This window comes from Mobula hypostoma, chromosome 5, assembly GCF_963921235.1.
Source record: "Mobula hypostoma chromosome 5, sMobHyp1.1, whole genome shotgun sequence".
Lineage (NCBI taxonomy): Eukaryota > Metazoa > Chordata > Chondrichthyes > Myliobatiformes > Myliobatidae > Mobula > Mobula hypostoma.
In genome coordinates this window covers 87,647,094-87,662,010 of record NC_086101.1, presented here as the reverse complement: position 1 = coordinate 87,662,010, position 14,917 = coordinate 87,647,094, and the positions used below count along the sequence as shown (strand labels likewise).

At 42.6% G+C, this 14,917-nt stretch overlaps 1 protein-coding gene across 3 annotated transcripts in view; it reads right to left on the bottom strand.

Annotated features, from left to right (window-relative positions):
• LOC134346855 (low-density lipoprotein receptor-related protein 1-like) overlaps positions 1 to 14,917 on the bottom strand; it is a 2,119,020-nt gene that overhangs the window by 396,570 nt on the left and 1,707,533 nt on the right. The gene's annotated exons all lie outside the window — the stretch shown is intronic.

The following is a 14,917-nucleotide window of genomic DNA, read 5'->3' as shown; positions in this document are numbered from 1 at the left end:
TTCATGCCATCAGGTTGGAGGCTACCCAGACGGAATATAAGGTGTTGTTCCTCCAACCTGAGAGTGGCTTCATCTTTACAGTAGAGGAGGCCGTGGATAGACATGTCAGAATGGGAATGGGATGTGGAATTAAAATGTGTGGCCACTGGGAGATCCTGCTTTCTCTGGCGGACAGAGCGTAGATGTTCAGCAAAGCGGTCTCCCAGTCTGCGTCGGGTCTCGCCAATATATAAAAGGCCACATCGGGAGCACCGGACGCAGTATATCACCCCAGTCGACTCACAGGTGAAGTGTCGCCTCACCTGGAAGGACTGTCTGGGGCCCTGAATGGTGGTAAGGGAGGAAGTGTAAGGGCATGTGTAGCACTTGTTCCGCTTACACGGATAAGTGCCAGGAGGGAGATCAGTGGGGAGGGATGGGGGGGACGAATGGACAAGGGAGTTGTGTAGGCAGCGATCCCTGCGGAATGCAGAGAGAGGTGGGGAGGGAAAGATGTGCTTAGTGGTGGGATCCAGTTGGAGGTGGCGGAAGTTACGGAGAATAATATGTTGGACCCGGAGGCTGGTGGGGTGGTAGGTGAGGACCAGGGGAACCCTATTCCTAGTGGGGTGGTGGGAGGATGGAGTGAGAGCAGATGTACGTGAAATGGGGGAGATGCGTTTAAGAGCAGAGTTGATAGTGGAGGAAGGGAAGCCCTTTTCTTTAAAAAAGGAAGACATCTCCCTCATCCTAGAATGAAAAGCCTCATCCTGAGAGTAGATGCAGCGGAGACGGAGGAATTGAGAGAAGGGGATGGCGTTTTTGCAAGAGACATGGTGAGAAGAGGAATAGTCCAGATAGCTGTGAGAGTCAGTAGGCTTATAGTAGACATCAGTGGATAAGCTGCCTCCAGAGACAGAGACAGAAAGATCTAGAAAGGGGAGGGAGGTGTCGGAAATGGACCAGGTAAACTTGAGGGCAGGGTGAAAGTTGGAGGCAAAGTTAATAAAGTCAACGAGTTCTGCATGCGTGCAGGAAGCAGCGCCAATGCAGTCGTCGATGTAGCGAAGGAAAAGTGGGGGACAGATACCAGAATAGGCACGGAACATAGATTGTTCCACAAACCCAACAAAAAGGCAGGCATAGCTAGGACCCATACGGGTGCCCATAGCTACACCTTTAGTTTGGAGGAAGTGGGAGGAGCCAAAGGAGAAATTATTAAGAGTAAGGACTAATTCCGCTAGACGGAGCAGAGTGGTGGTAGAGGGGAACTGATTAGGTCTGGAATCAAAAAAGAAGCGTAGAGCTTTGAGACCTTCCTGATGGGGGATGGAAGTATATAAGGACTGGACATCCATGGTGAAAATAAAGCGGTGGGGGCCAGGGAACTTAAAATCATCGAAAAGTTTAAGAGCGTGAGAAGTGTCACGAACATAGGTCGGAAGGGATTGAACAAGGGGTGATAAAACCGTGTTGAGGTATGCAGAAATGAGTTCGGTGGGGCAGGAGCAAGCTGAGACAATAGGTCTGCCAGGACAGGCAGGTTTGTTGACCTTGGGTAGGAGGTAGAAACGGGAAGTGTGGGGTGTGGGAACTATAAGGTTGGTAGCAGTGGATGGGACCACTGAGTGAACAACAAGCCAGTGTTCAGAAGGTGTGCGCGCACATGTCAGAGAGATTGACTCTGTGTGTGTGTGTGTGTGTGTGTGTGTGTGTGTGTGTGTGAGAGAGAGAGAGAGAGAGAGAGAGAGAGAGAGAGAGAAAGAGAGGGAGAGGGAACGGGTAAAGGCATGGGGATAGTTTAGGGAAAGTGGTTGCAGTCATCCAGGGGTCTGTTGTGTATTTAATATTTCAGTAACATTTGAGTAATATTGTAAATATATTGTTCAATTAAGCATTCTTGTTCATATTAAATAATTCATTATGGGTTATATGTAAAACTACATGAATTGCATACAACATGATGCTCTGTGATATGTGCTACCTTGCATAAAGTAAAAAACTAAATTAGACTCGCATTCTAAACTCTCCCTGTTTTCTTACCAATTAGTTTAATGTTTTGAAAGTTACAAAACATAACAGGCTCTATTAAGGGATATAACAAGAGCTTGCAGTCAGTCAACCCTAAATTCATCTGGAAGGCAACAGATGTTTGCAAGCAGAAGCACTTTGCCAGTGATGACACCAGTCAGAATGATTGGGCAGTTTGGGTTGTAACTCTGTGATTAGATATTGCCATTGTTAACCTTACAGTGAATGTTCCATTCAAATGAGATAGAAACTCCACTGCAATATTCTAGATTTTCTCAACTGCCTACGAAAATGAAAGGTTGAAAGGGATGACTGAATCTTGCAAAAAAAATCATTTACACTTTGCCTGCTGAGGAACTGACTCAATGTCAGGACAGATATATATCTAAAAATATATTTTTCTTCAATCTAGTTCAACTCAAAGCGTCTTTTCTTATTAACGGGAAATCATTATCCTGGTTCTGAAAGTACATTTTGAGAAAGTTCATTAAATGTAAAACATTCAAACAAAGTATCAGTTTGATTAAACTAAACGTCATCACTTCCTCACTAAAAGTTCTTTATTGCTGGGTTCGGAGGAACAAAGGATTAAAACGTCATAGAATATTTTAGAGGAAATCATCTGCTGCCATCATATAAAATTGCAGTGTATTTCTTATTCCTATCCACATCAAACATCTGTCACAAGCAGACTTCTAACAGAGGTCAGAATAAAACTTACTACTTTAAAGGTCTGAGATGAGCAATTTCGAAGTTCAGACTGCTACAAGATCTATAAGTTTATTCCTATTCATATTTTCTTCCAACTGGACTATTATAATTTTCTTTTTAAGTCTGTATCTATTAAGGCAGTGAATGTTAATGCTGATACTTTTTCTATACTTTTGCTTCAATCATCCGCGATTAATTAGCACTTAGAAACTTTCATCTACTTCCTCCAATTTCTTAAAAGTATTAATTTTACCACAGCCTGAGTTTGATGCAACAGGATTATTATATCTCACTTACTTGCAATAGCTACTGGATAAATGATAACCCATTTTGTGTATGTCTCACTGCTTGAGATCAAGGGAAAAGAAATGGAAGGATGAAAGCATTTCACACAAAATAATTATTTATATAATAATAATTATTAATAATAGTACCCCACTTGGAGTACTGTGCTCAGTTCTGGTTGTCTCACTACAGGAAGGATGTAGAAACCATAAAAAGGGTGCAGAGGAGATTTGCAAGGATGTTGCCTGGATTGGGGAGCATGCCTTATGAAAACGGGTTGAGTGAACTCGGCCTTTTTTCCTTGGAGCCACGGAAGATGAGAGGTGACCTGATAGAGGTGTATAAGATGATGAGAGGCATTGATCGTGTGGATAGTCAGAGGCTTTTTCCCAGGGCTGAAATGGTTGCCACAAGAGGGCACAATTTTAAGGTGCTTGGAAATAGGTACAGAGGAGATGTCAGGGATAAGTTTTTATAAATGGAGAGTAGTGAGTGCGTGGAATAGGCTTCCGGTAACGGTGGTGGAGGCAGATACGATAGGGTCTTTTAAGAGACTTTTAGATAGGTACATGGAGCTTAGAAAAATAGAGGGCTATGGGTAAGCCTAGTAATTTCTAAGGTAGGGACATGTTCAGCACAACTTTGTGGGCTGAAGGGTCTGTATTGTGCTGTAGGTTTTCTATGTTTCTATATTCTGTTTTCTGAGACTACCTCTGTCAGCTGAAATGCTAAGAACTGAAAGAATAAATTTTTACAAAATAACACCCAAAATGTAAGGCACTGAACTAGATAAACAAAATGAAGGGGTATCTGGAGTAAAAATCATCTCTCATCTTTAATTTAATTCTCCATTTTTGATCAACGTCCTGATATTCAATTTCCTTGATTTCAAAGAAATCAAGTATGAGGAGGTGACCACTTGTTTTGTGCTAGTAATCTCAGATAAAACTCTATATGTGTTTGCAAGAGTTTCAACTTATTATTAATGTAATGTAGTAAACGTATACTGAAAACTATCATGAGGAAATCTACAGATGCCTCCCCACTGATCTCCCTCCCGGCACTTATCCTTATAAGCAGAAAAAGTGCTACACGTGCCCTTACACTTCCTCCCTTACCACCATTCAGGGTCCCAGACAGTCCTTCCAGGTGAGGCAACACTTCACCTGTGAGTCGTCTGGGGTGATATACTGCGTCCGGTGCTCCCAATGTGGCCTTCTATATATTGGTGAGACTCGATGCATACTGGGAGACCATTTCGCTGAACACCTACGGTCTGTCTGCCAGAGAAAGCAGGATCTCCCAGTGGTCACAAATTTTAATTCCACGTCCCATTCCCATTCTGATATGTCTATCCACGGCCTCCTCTACTGTAAAGATGAAGCCACACTCAGGTTGGACAACAACACCTTATATTCCGTCTGGGCAGCCCCCAACCTGAGGGCATGAACATTGACTTCTCTAACTTCCGTTAATGCCCCACCTCCCCCTCATACCCCTTCCATTATTTATTTATTATATATATATATATATATATATATTCTTTTTCTCTCTCTCCTTTTTCTCCCTCTGTCCCTCTCACTATACCCCTTGCCCATCCTCTGGGGTTTCCCCCCCCTCCCCCTTTTCCTTCTTCCTGGACCTCCTGTCCCATGATCCTCTCATATTCCTTTTGCCAATCACCTGTCCAGCTCCTGGCTCCATCTCTCCCCCCCCCCCCCGTCTTCTCCTATCATTTTGGATCTCCCCCTCCCCCTCCAACTTTCAAATCTCTTACTAGCTCTTCCTTCAGTTAGTCCTGATGAAGGGTCTCGGCCTGAAACGTCGACTGTACCTCTTCCTAGAGATGCTGCCTGGCCTGCTGCGTTCACCAGCAACTTTTATGTGTGTTACTGAAAACTATCTACCATTTTGAAACTTACTCCAATTAGAGAGAATTGGCCGCCTGAATACACTTTTATTTGGTACTTAAACTGATAGAAAATGTAAGGATCTAGTTTCATTTGTCTTTAAAAGGGCCTTAGGGGTTAAGAGAAGGCAAAACAATTAGGTTACAAAAGAAATTCACGATGATTGAATGGCGGAGCACACTCGGTGGGTGGAACTGCCTACCTTTGCCCATATATCATATAGTTTTATGCTCTAGGATAAGTCACAATGCTAAGGACATGCCAAGTGGAAGTTTTTTTTTCGGAAATGGTGGTGCTATCAATCAAAGCTTGATATAAAAGCTTCTGAAATCAAGGGTGATGTTTTCATTGGGCTGTTATTTTCTCCTGTGATGATACAGTAAGCACTCAAACTGTGAACTGAGTGCTTCTGTACAATTTCAAAGAACAGAAGTTCAAGTCGGGTCAATAGATGTTGTACATAGTAGTGACTGTGTATTCTGCAGTGCCTTGGAAATCACTTCCAGTGACTTCAATTAAAATTAATTTCGGAAGTAGAAACTACAGCTATTTATATACAGAACATCAATGGTACAGGTTGAGAATCAATTTCTAGCCAATTCCAAGACAGCCTGTGGTAATATTCAGACAGACATATGCCATCGTTCATTTCCTCTTCTTGTAAACTCCAATCCAAGATGATTTTCAAGCATTTTTTTTAAAGAGTGTGAGAAAAAATATACTTAATGTAATGGATTTTAACATGCAGTGTGCTTCCAGAAGGAAACTGCACTGATGAGTTATTTTTTTGGATGCCCGTGGCAGCATGAGACCTTGGCAAGTTTAAGCAATACATAAGTCTTATGAAATTGTAACCAGCTTACCTCCTGTAGCCAGAGGAAAGTGGAGAGTGGTTAGTCTATGGAAAACTGTCTACTCTTATCTATTGTATCCTTTAACTTTCTTTAACATGCTTTGCTCTTTCCAGTTTTATTTACCCAATCTCTAAATGTGAATTCGTTACCCCCGACTCTGAACCTCTAGTTGTAATATTAGCTTATCTATTGCTTAAACCTTCATCCATATCTGGTTATCTCCAGACTTGACAATTCCTACAAACTTCAGACTTTGTTATCAGTCAATCCTCTGCAAAGATGAAATCACCAAAATACTCAGTTGCTTATGTTCCACATTTCAAAGAATCCCATTCACCATCAAACCCTACAAACCTATACAACACATTGATTTTTAAATAATCATCCATTTTTGCCAAAGCTCTCTATCATTATATCCTTGTCGTTGTGATCCTCTCCAATTTTACAACACTTCAAGATAATTGTTTCCTTTCAACGGAGTCTTCTGGATGATCCCACAATTAACTTCTCTACCTCTGGTGACTCTAACTTCACATTCAAAAGCTCTAAGTCTTTAGTTCCACTTCTAAAACTCTTTGCATATCCTTACTTTTTAAATGTTCTCTTGAAAGCCTACCTCCTTGACCAAGTGTCTGGCCAACTGTTAACAAATTGGTAAATTAGTTAATTATTGTCACATGCACTGAGGCACAGTGAAAAATGTTTTGCATATTGTCAATACAGCTTATTTCACTGCACAGTACATTCGGGTAGTTCAAGGCAAGAACAATAACAGAATGAAGAATAAAATGTTAAGAATTATAGAGAAAGTACAGTACAGGTAGACAAAAGTTCAAGGTGGTTGTAAGGTCAGGAGTCCATCTTACACTAGGGGACTGTTCAATAGTCTTATAAAAGTGAGATAGAAGCTGTTCTTGAGGCCAGTGATACATGCTTCCAGACTTCTGTATTTTCTGTCACATAGAATTGCAAAGAACAGAAAATTTCCCAGGTGAGTACAAACTTTGATTATGTTGGCTGCAAGAACAATGAAGTAAGAAGTGTAGGCATAGCCACGGAGAGGAGGTTGGTTCCTGTGAAGTGTTGAGCTCTGTCCACAACACTCTGCGGTTTCTTGCAGTCATGGGCAGAACAGTTGCCAAACAAGGCCATAAAACCACAGACACAGGAACAGAATTAGGCCATTTGGCCCAACAAATCTGCCTTGCCATTCCATCATGGATGATTTGTTATTCCTCTCAACCCCATTCTCCTGCCTTCTCTATGTGATTTTTGACACACTGACCAATCAAGAACCTATCAGACTCTGGCTAAAGAAATTCCTCCTCATCTTTGTTCTCAATGAGCATCCCTGTAGTCTGAGGTTATGCCTTCTGGTCTTCAACACTCCACTACAGGAAACATCCTCTCCACATCCATTGGCTAGCTTTCCTTCATATTTTAACTTTCCTCTCCTTATGGATTTTCAGGTTGCCTTGTGTTGGTTTTTAAAAACTTCCAAACCCACTAACTTACCACTAATTTTTGCTATATTATATACCCTCACTTTTGCTTTTATGCTGTCTTTGTTTTCACTTGTCAGCCTGGGTTGCCTCATCCTCCCTTTAGAATACTACCCTATTTGTGCCTTCTGAATTACTCCCAGAAATAGTAGCCATTGCTCTTTTGCTGTCATCCCTGCAAGTGTCGCATTCTTATCAACTTCCGCCAGCTCCTCTCTCGTACTTCTGTAATTCTCTATATTTCACCGTAATACCGATATATCTGATTTTAACTTCTCCCTTTCAAATTGCAGGGTGAATTCTATCATATCATGATCACTGTCTCCTAAACATTCCTTTACCTTAAGTTCCCTGAACAAATCAGGTTCATTACACAACACCCAATCAAGAGCTTTCTAAAAAGACATCTCATAGACATTCAGCAAATTCTCTCTCTTAGCATCCAGCACCAACCTGATTTTTGCAACTTACCAGCATTTTGAAATCCCTGACTATTGTAACATTGCCTTTTTTACATGCCTTTTCTATATCCTGGAGTAATTAGTACCCACATCCTGGCTACTGTTTGGAAGCCTGTAGATAATTCCCATCAGGCTCTTTTTACCCTTGCAGCTTCTTAACTCTCTCCACACGGATTCTACATCTCCTGATTCTATGTCACCTGTTTCTAAGGATTTGATTTCAGTTTTTTTTTTAACCAACAGAGCCACCCCACACCCTCTGCCCACTGACCTAGGCTTTTGCTATAATGTTTATCCTTGGATGTTGAGCTCCTAACTATGACCTTCTTTCAGCTATGACTCAGTGAAGCCCACCACACCATACCTTCCAATTTCTAACCACACTACAAGTTTATCTACCTTATTCTGTATACTACGTGTATTCAAATATAATTCCTTCAGTCCTGTATTCATCGACGTTTTTGATTTTTCCCCCATGCTACATTTCAACTCAATGTCTTCATTGTGGAAGGTACCAGCAGTATGCCAGAAATTAGCTTCCAATCAGCTTTGCCTGGCTCAGCTTCATTGAATGTAAACAGCTGAATGTTGCTTGAAATCCTTTTGAAATCAATTAAAATCAAGTATTTTGCTTTGGTGACATTGAGGGAAATGGTGGTTGTCATTCTGTAGGCTTTCAATTTCCACTGTATACCCCAATTCATTGATACAGCCCACTATGGTGGTATCATTTGTAATCTTCTAAGATGGAGTTAGACGATGTTAATCATTTTCATCCTTATTGAAGAGTTATCAAACAGTCAAGAACACATTTGCAAAGTGTTGAGTCCTAGTTCTAGAGGTTTGAAGTATGTTTGCTTGGAATTGTTGTCTTAAAGGCTGAACTGTAGTCAACAAACAAAAGTCTAATGTAAAGAACAGGAATTCTGCAGATGCTGGAAATTCAAGCAACACACATAAAAGTTGCTGGTGAACGCAGCAGGCCAGGCAGCATCTCTAGGAAGAGGTACAGTCGACGTTTCAGGCCAAGACCCTTCGTCAGGACTAACTGAAGGAAGAGTGAGTAAGGGATTTGAAAGTTGGAGGGGGAGGGGGAGATCCAAAATGATAGGAGAAGACAGGAGGGGGAGGGATGGAGCCAAGAGCTGGACAGGCGATTGGCAAAAGGGATATGAGAGGATCATGGGACAGGAGGTCCGGGAAGAAAGACAAGGGGGGGGGACCCAGAGGATGGGCAACGGGTATATTCAGAGGGACAGAGGGAGAAAAAGGAGAGTGAGAGAAAGAATGTGTGTATAAAAATAAGTAACAGATGGGGTACAAGGGGGAGGTGGGGCATTAGCAGAAGTTAGAGAAGTCGAAGTTCATGCCATCAGGTTGGAGGCTACCCAGACGGAATATAAGTTGTTGTTCCTCCAACCTGAGTGTGGCTTCATCTTTACAGTAGAGGAGGCCATGGATAGACATGTCAGAATGGGAATGGGATGTGGAATTAAAATGTGTGGCCACTGGGAGATCCTGCTTTCTCTGGCGGACAGAGCGTAGGTGTTCAGCAAAGCGGTCTCCCAGTCTGCGTCGGGTCTCGCCAATATATAAAAGGCCACATCGGGAGCACCGGACGCAGTATATCACCCCAGCCGACTCACAGGTGAAGTGTTGCCTCACCTGGAAGGACTGTTTGGGGCCCTGAATGGTGGTAAGGGAGGAAGTGTAAGGGCATGTGTAGCACTTGTTCCGCTTACACAGATAAGTGCCAGGAGGGAGATCAGTGGGGAGGGATGGGGGGGATGAATGGACAAGGGAGTCGCGTAGGGAGCGATCCCTGCGGAATGCAGAGCGAGGGGGGGAGGGAAAGATGTGCTTAGCGGTGGGATCCCGTTGGAGGTGGCGGAAGTTACGGAGAATAATATGTTGGACCCAGAGGCTGGTGGGGTGGTAGGTGAGGACCAGGGGAACCCTATTCCTAGTGCGGTGGCAGGAGGATGGAGTGAGAGCAGATGTACGTGAAATGGGGGAGATGCGTTTAAGAGCAGAGTTGATAGTGGAGGAAGGGAAACCCCTTTCTTTAAAAAAGGAAGACATCTCCCTCGTCCTAGAATGAAAAGCCTCATCCTGAGAGCAGATGCAGCGGAGACGGAGGAATTGCGAGAAGGGGATTGCGTTTTTGCAAGAGACAGGGTGAGAAGAGGAATAGTCCAGATAGCTGTGAGAGTCAGTAGGCTTATAGTAGACATCAGTGGATAAGCTGTCTCCAGAGACAGAGACAGAAAGATCTAAAAAGGGGAGGGAGGTGTCGGAAATGGACCAGGTAAACTTGAGGGCAGGGTAAAAGTTGGAGGCAAAGTTAATAAAGTCAACGAGCTCTGCATGCGTGCAGGAAACAGCGCCAATGCAGTCGTCGATGTAGCGAAGGAAAAGTGGGGGACAGATACCAGAATAGGCACGGAACATAGATTGTTCCACAAAGCCAGCAAAAAGGCAGGCATAGCTAGGACCCATATGGGTGTCCATAGCTACACCTTTAGTTTGGAGGAAGTGGGAGGAGCCAAAGGAGAAATTATTAAGAGCAAGGACTAATTCCGCTAGATGGAGCAGAGTGGTGGTAGAGGGGAACTGATTAGGTCTGGAATCCAAAAAGAAGCGTAGAGCTTTGAAACCTTCCTGATGGGGGATGAAAGTATATAGGGACTGGACATCCATGGTGAAAATAAAGCAGTGGGGGCCAGGGAACTTAAAATCATCAAAAAGTTTAAGAGCGTGAGAGGTGTCACGAACATAGGTAGGAAGGGATTGAACAAGGGGGGGATAAAACCGTGTCGAGGTATGCAGAAACGAGTTCGGTGGGGCAGGAGCAAGCTGAGACAATAGGTCTGCCAGGACAGGCAGGTTTGTGGATCTTGGGTAGGAGGTAGAAACGGGAAGTGCGAGGTGTGGGAACTATAAGGTTGGTAGCAGTGGATGGGAGATCCCCTGAGCGGATAAAGTCGGTGATGGTGTGGGAGACAATGGCCTGGTGCTCCTTAGTGGGGTCACAATCGAGGGGTAAATAAGAGGAGGTATCCGCGAGTTGTCGCTGTACCTCGGCAAGGTAGAGGTCAGTATGCCAGACTACAACAGCACCCCCCTTATCAAGTCTAATGTAGATACCTTTACTAATGCTCCCAAGATGAGTGTAGGGTCAGGGAGATGGCATCCATCAAAGACCTGAAAGCTCCCCAGTATCTCTACGTCTTCAGGAGACTAAAAAAATTGCTATGTTCACTTTGATCCTCACCAAGTTTTATTGATGCACCATAGAACACGTCCTAGCTGGATACATCACAGCTTGGTATGGTAACAGTTTGCCCATGACCACAAGCAACCACAGACAGTTGAAGACATTGCTCAACACATCAGCCTCCTCTCCATTGACTCTGTTTACACTTCACATTGTCTCAGTAAAAAAAACACCTTCCTTGGACATTCTCTCCTCTACCCCCTCTCATTGGGCAGAAGATACAAAAGACTGAAAGCAGGTGCCACCAGGCTCAACAACAGCTTCGATCTTGCTGTTACAACACCTCAATGGTTCCCCGGTACAATAAAATGGACGTATGATCTCACAGTTTATCTTGTTATGATCTTGCAGCTTATTGTCTACTTATGCTGCACCTCCTCTGTAACTGTAATAACTTATCCTGTACTCTGTTTTTTCCTTGTACTACCTTGATGCCCTATTCTAATTAATTGATCTGTATGAACAGTATGCAAGTTTTACACTGTACCTCCTTACATGTAACAATAATAAACCAATTTACATACACTCCACACAAAATACCAGAGAAACTCAGCAGGCCAGGCAGCATCTACGAGGGGTGATTGATAGGTCTGTGGCCTAAGGTAGAAGGAGTCAGTTTTAGTAAACCTAGCACATTTATTTTTCCTACATTTACACACTTAGTCCAGCAGTCGTGCAGAAGGTTTGAAGTTATTAACCCATCTCCTTCTACCTTAGGCCACAAACTTATCAATCGCCCCTGCTGTAGACACTTTCTGGAGGTCCAAGATACGTATGCTCCATGACCACTGGACTAAGTGTGTAAGTGCAGGAGGGGGCTATGTTGAAAAATAAATGTGCTAGGTTTTCTAAAATTGACTCCTTCTACCTTAAGCCACAAACTTATCAATCACCCCTCGTATGCAGGTTTTCCTATAGGATTTCCCTGTGTTTTGCTGCATTCATTTTACCTTCTACCTTCACAAACCTTCCAGGGCCTGCTGTAGTGAAGTGACATTATGCAGTAACCACCATTCTTCACATGTAGGGATATGGATGTTGTGTTTTTGATGATGTGTGATGTTTGGCTTATGCCAAGCATAGCATTTAGTCTGATGGCCAAAAAGCTCAATTTTGGTTTCATCAGAACATCGAACTTTCTTCCAACTGACTTCAGAGGCTCCTGCATGCCTTCTGGCAAACTCTAGCCGAGATTTCATGTGAGTTTTTCTCAATAGTGGCTTTCTCTTTGCCAGTCTACCCATAAAACTGTGACTGGTGAAGCACTTAGGAACAGTTGTATGCACAGTCTCTCCCATCTCAGCCACTGAAGCTAGCAACTCCTCCAGAGTTGTCATAGGTCTCTTGGTGGCCTTTCTCACTGGTCCCCTTCTTGCACGGTCATTCAGTTTTTGAAGACAGCTTGCTCTAGGCAGATTTACAGCTGTGCCATATTCTTTCCATTTCTTGATGATTGACTTAACTGTACTCCAAGGGATATTCAGTGACTTGGAAATTTTCTTGTATCCATCTCCTGATGTTTCAATAAACTTTTTGCAGAGTTGTTTGGAGTGTTCTTTCAGGGTATTGACTCACCAGCAGTTGGATCTTCCAGATAACTGTATATTTTTACCACAATCAATTGAAACACCTTGACTGCACACAGGTGATCTACATTTAACTAATTATGTGACTTCTGAAATGAATTGGCTGCAACAGTGATGATTTGGTGTCATATTAAAGGGGGTGAATACTTATGCAATTAATTATTTTTTGTTTCATATTTATAATTAATTTAGATCACTTTGTAGAGATCTGTTTTCCTTTGATACAAAAGAGCCTTTTTCTGTTGATCAGTGTCAAAAAAAGTCAAATTTAATCCACTGTGATTCAATGGTATAAAACAATAAAATATGAAAACTTCCAAGGGGGCGAATAATTTTTATAAGCACTGTATATGTGATAATAATTAACTAATTGCTAATTACATATTTCAGCCTTAGATCTCCACAGTACCAAATTATAAGAACAGGCCCTTCAGCCCACAATGTGGTGCTGACCCACCTAATAAATAAATCAAATAAAAACCCAAAAATAATTCCTCCTACCTACACAATGTCTATATCCCTCCATCTTCTTCACATTTGTGTGCCTATCTAAATGCCTTTTAAAAGCCTCTAAAGTATTTGCCTCTACCATCACTCCAGGTAGCACAGTCCAAGCATCCACCACTCTCTGAGTAAAAAAAATTACCCCTCACACCCCCTCACCTTCAATACCTGTCCTCTAGTATTAGATATTTTACCCTAGTAAAATGATACTCCCTGTCTACTGTATCTATGCTTTTCATAATCTTATAAAACTCTATATCAGATCTCCCCTCAGCCCCTGCCACTCCAAAGAAAACAATCCTAGTTTGTCCAGCCTAATGATAGCAAATGCCCTATAATGAGGCTGCACCCTGGTAAACCTCTTCTGTACCTTGTCCGAAACCTCAACATCCTTCCTATAGTGGGATGACCAAAACTGTATGTTATACTCCAGACGTGGCCTAACCAGAGTTTTATAAAGTTGAAACAAAATCTCTTGACTTTTGATCTCAATGCATCAACTAATGAAAGCGAACATTTTATAAGCTTCACCACACTATCAACTTGTGTAGTGGAGCTGTGAACTTGGACCCCAAGATCTCCCTGGTCAGCAATACTGTTAAGAGTCTTGCCCAATGTACTGTCTCTTTGCATTTGCCCTACCAAGGTGCAACACCTCACATTTATCTGGGTTAAACTCCATTTGTCATTTCTCTACCGATATCTGCAACTGATCTATATCGCACTGTATTTTTTGCCGCTCTGCTGCACAATCAACAACTCCGCTGATCTTGCTATCAATGCTCAAACTTACTATCCTACTCTTCTACATGTTCATCCAGGTTATTTATATACATCATATTCAGCAGAGATCTCAGCACAGATCCCTGTGGAACACCACTAATTACAAACTTCTAGATTGAAAAATTCCTTTCAACCTTGACCCTGTCTTCTATGCGTAAGCCAGTTCTGAATCCAAACAGACAATTCGCCCCAGACACCATGCATCTTAATCGTCTAGAATAGCCTCCCAGGAGGGACTCACTAAAACATCAAACACCTCACTAAAATCAATGTAGACAGCATCTGCTGCCCGATCTACATCAACCTCTTACCACCTTATCAAAACACTAAATCAAATTTAGTAAGACACAATCTGCCCCACACAAAGCCATGCTAGCTCTCCCTAACTGGGCCATGAGTTGCCAAAGGCTCATATATCCTATCTCCAGCAATTTTTCTGCAACTGACATGAGACTCACCAGTCTATAGCTCCCAGGACTTTCCCTTGATCCCTTTTTAAGTACAGGTACAACATTAGCCTCTCACCTGTCCTCCCGGACCTCACTCGTGCCTAGAGAGGACACAAGATATTGATCAAGGTCCCAACAATCTTGCGTCTTGCCTCCTTCAATAACCTGGAGTAAATCCTATAAGCCCTGGGGACTTATCCACCTTTATACTCATTAGGAGGCTCAACACTTCTTCCTTCTTGGCCTCTAAACACCCTAACATATTTATACATTCAGCACTGATATCCTGGTCATCCATGTCCTTTTCCTCGGTAAATACTGAAGCAAAGCACTCATTAAGTAAATCACTCACATTCTCCGCATCCAAGCAAATATTCCCCTCTTTATCCTTGAATTGTCCTACTCACTCCCTAGTAATCCTTTTTCTCTTCATGTATTTATAGAATGCCTTGGGATTCACCTTAGTGCTACTTGCCAAGGACTTCTCATGGCCCTTCCTGGCTTTCCCAATTTCTTTCCTTAATTCTTTTCTTGTTTCTTTATAATCCTCATGTGCTCCATTTGATCCTAACTTCTGAAGCTTTA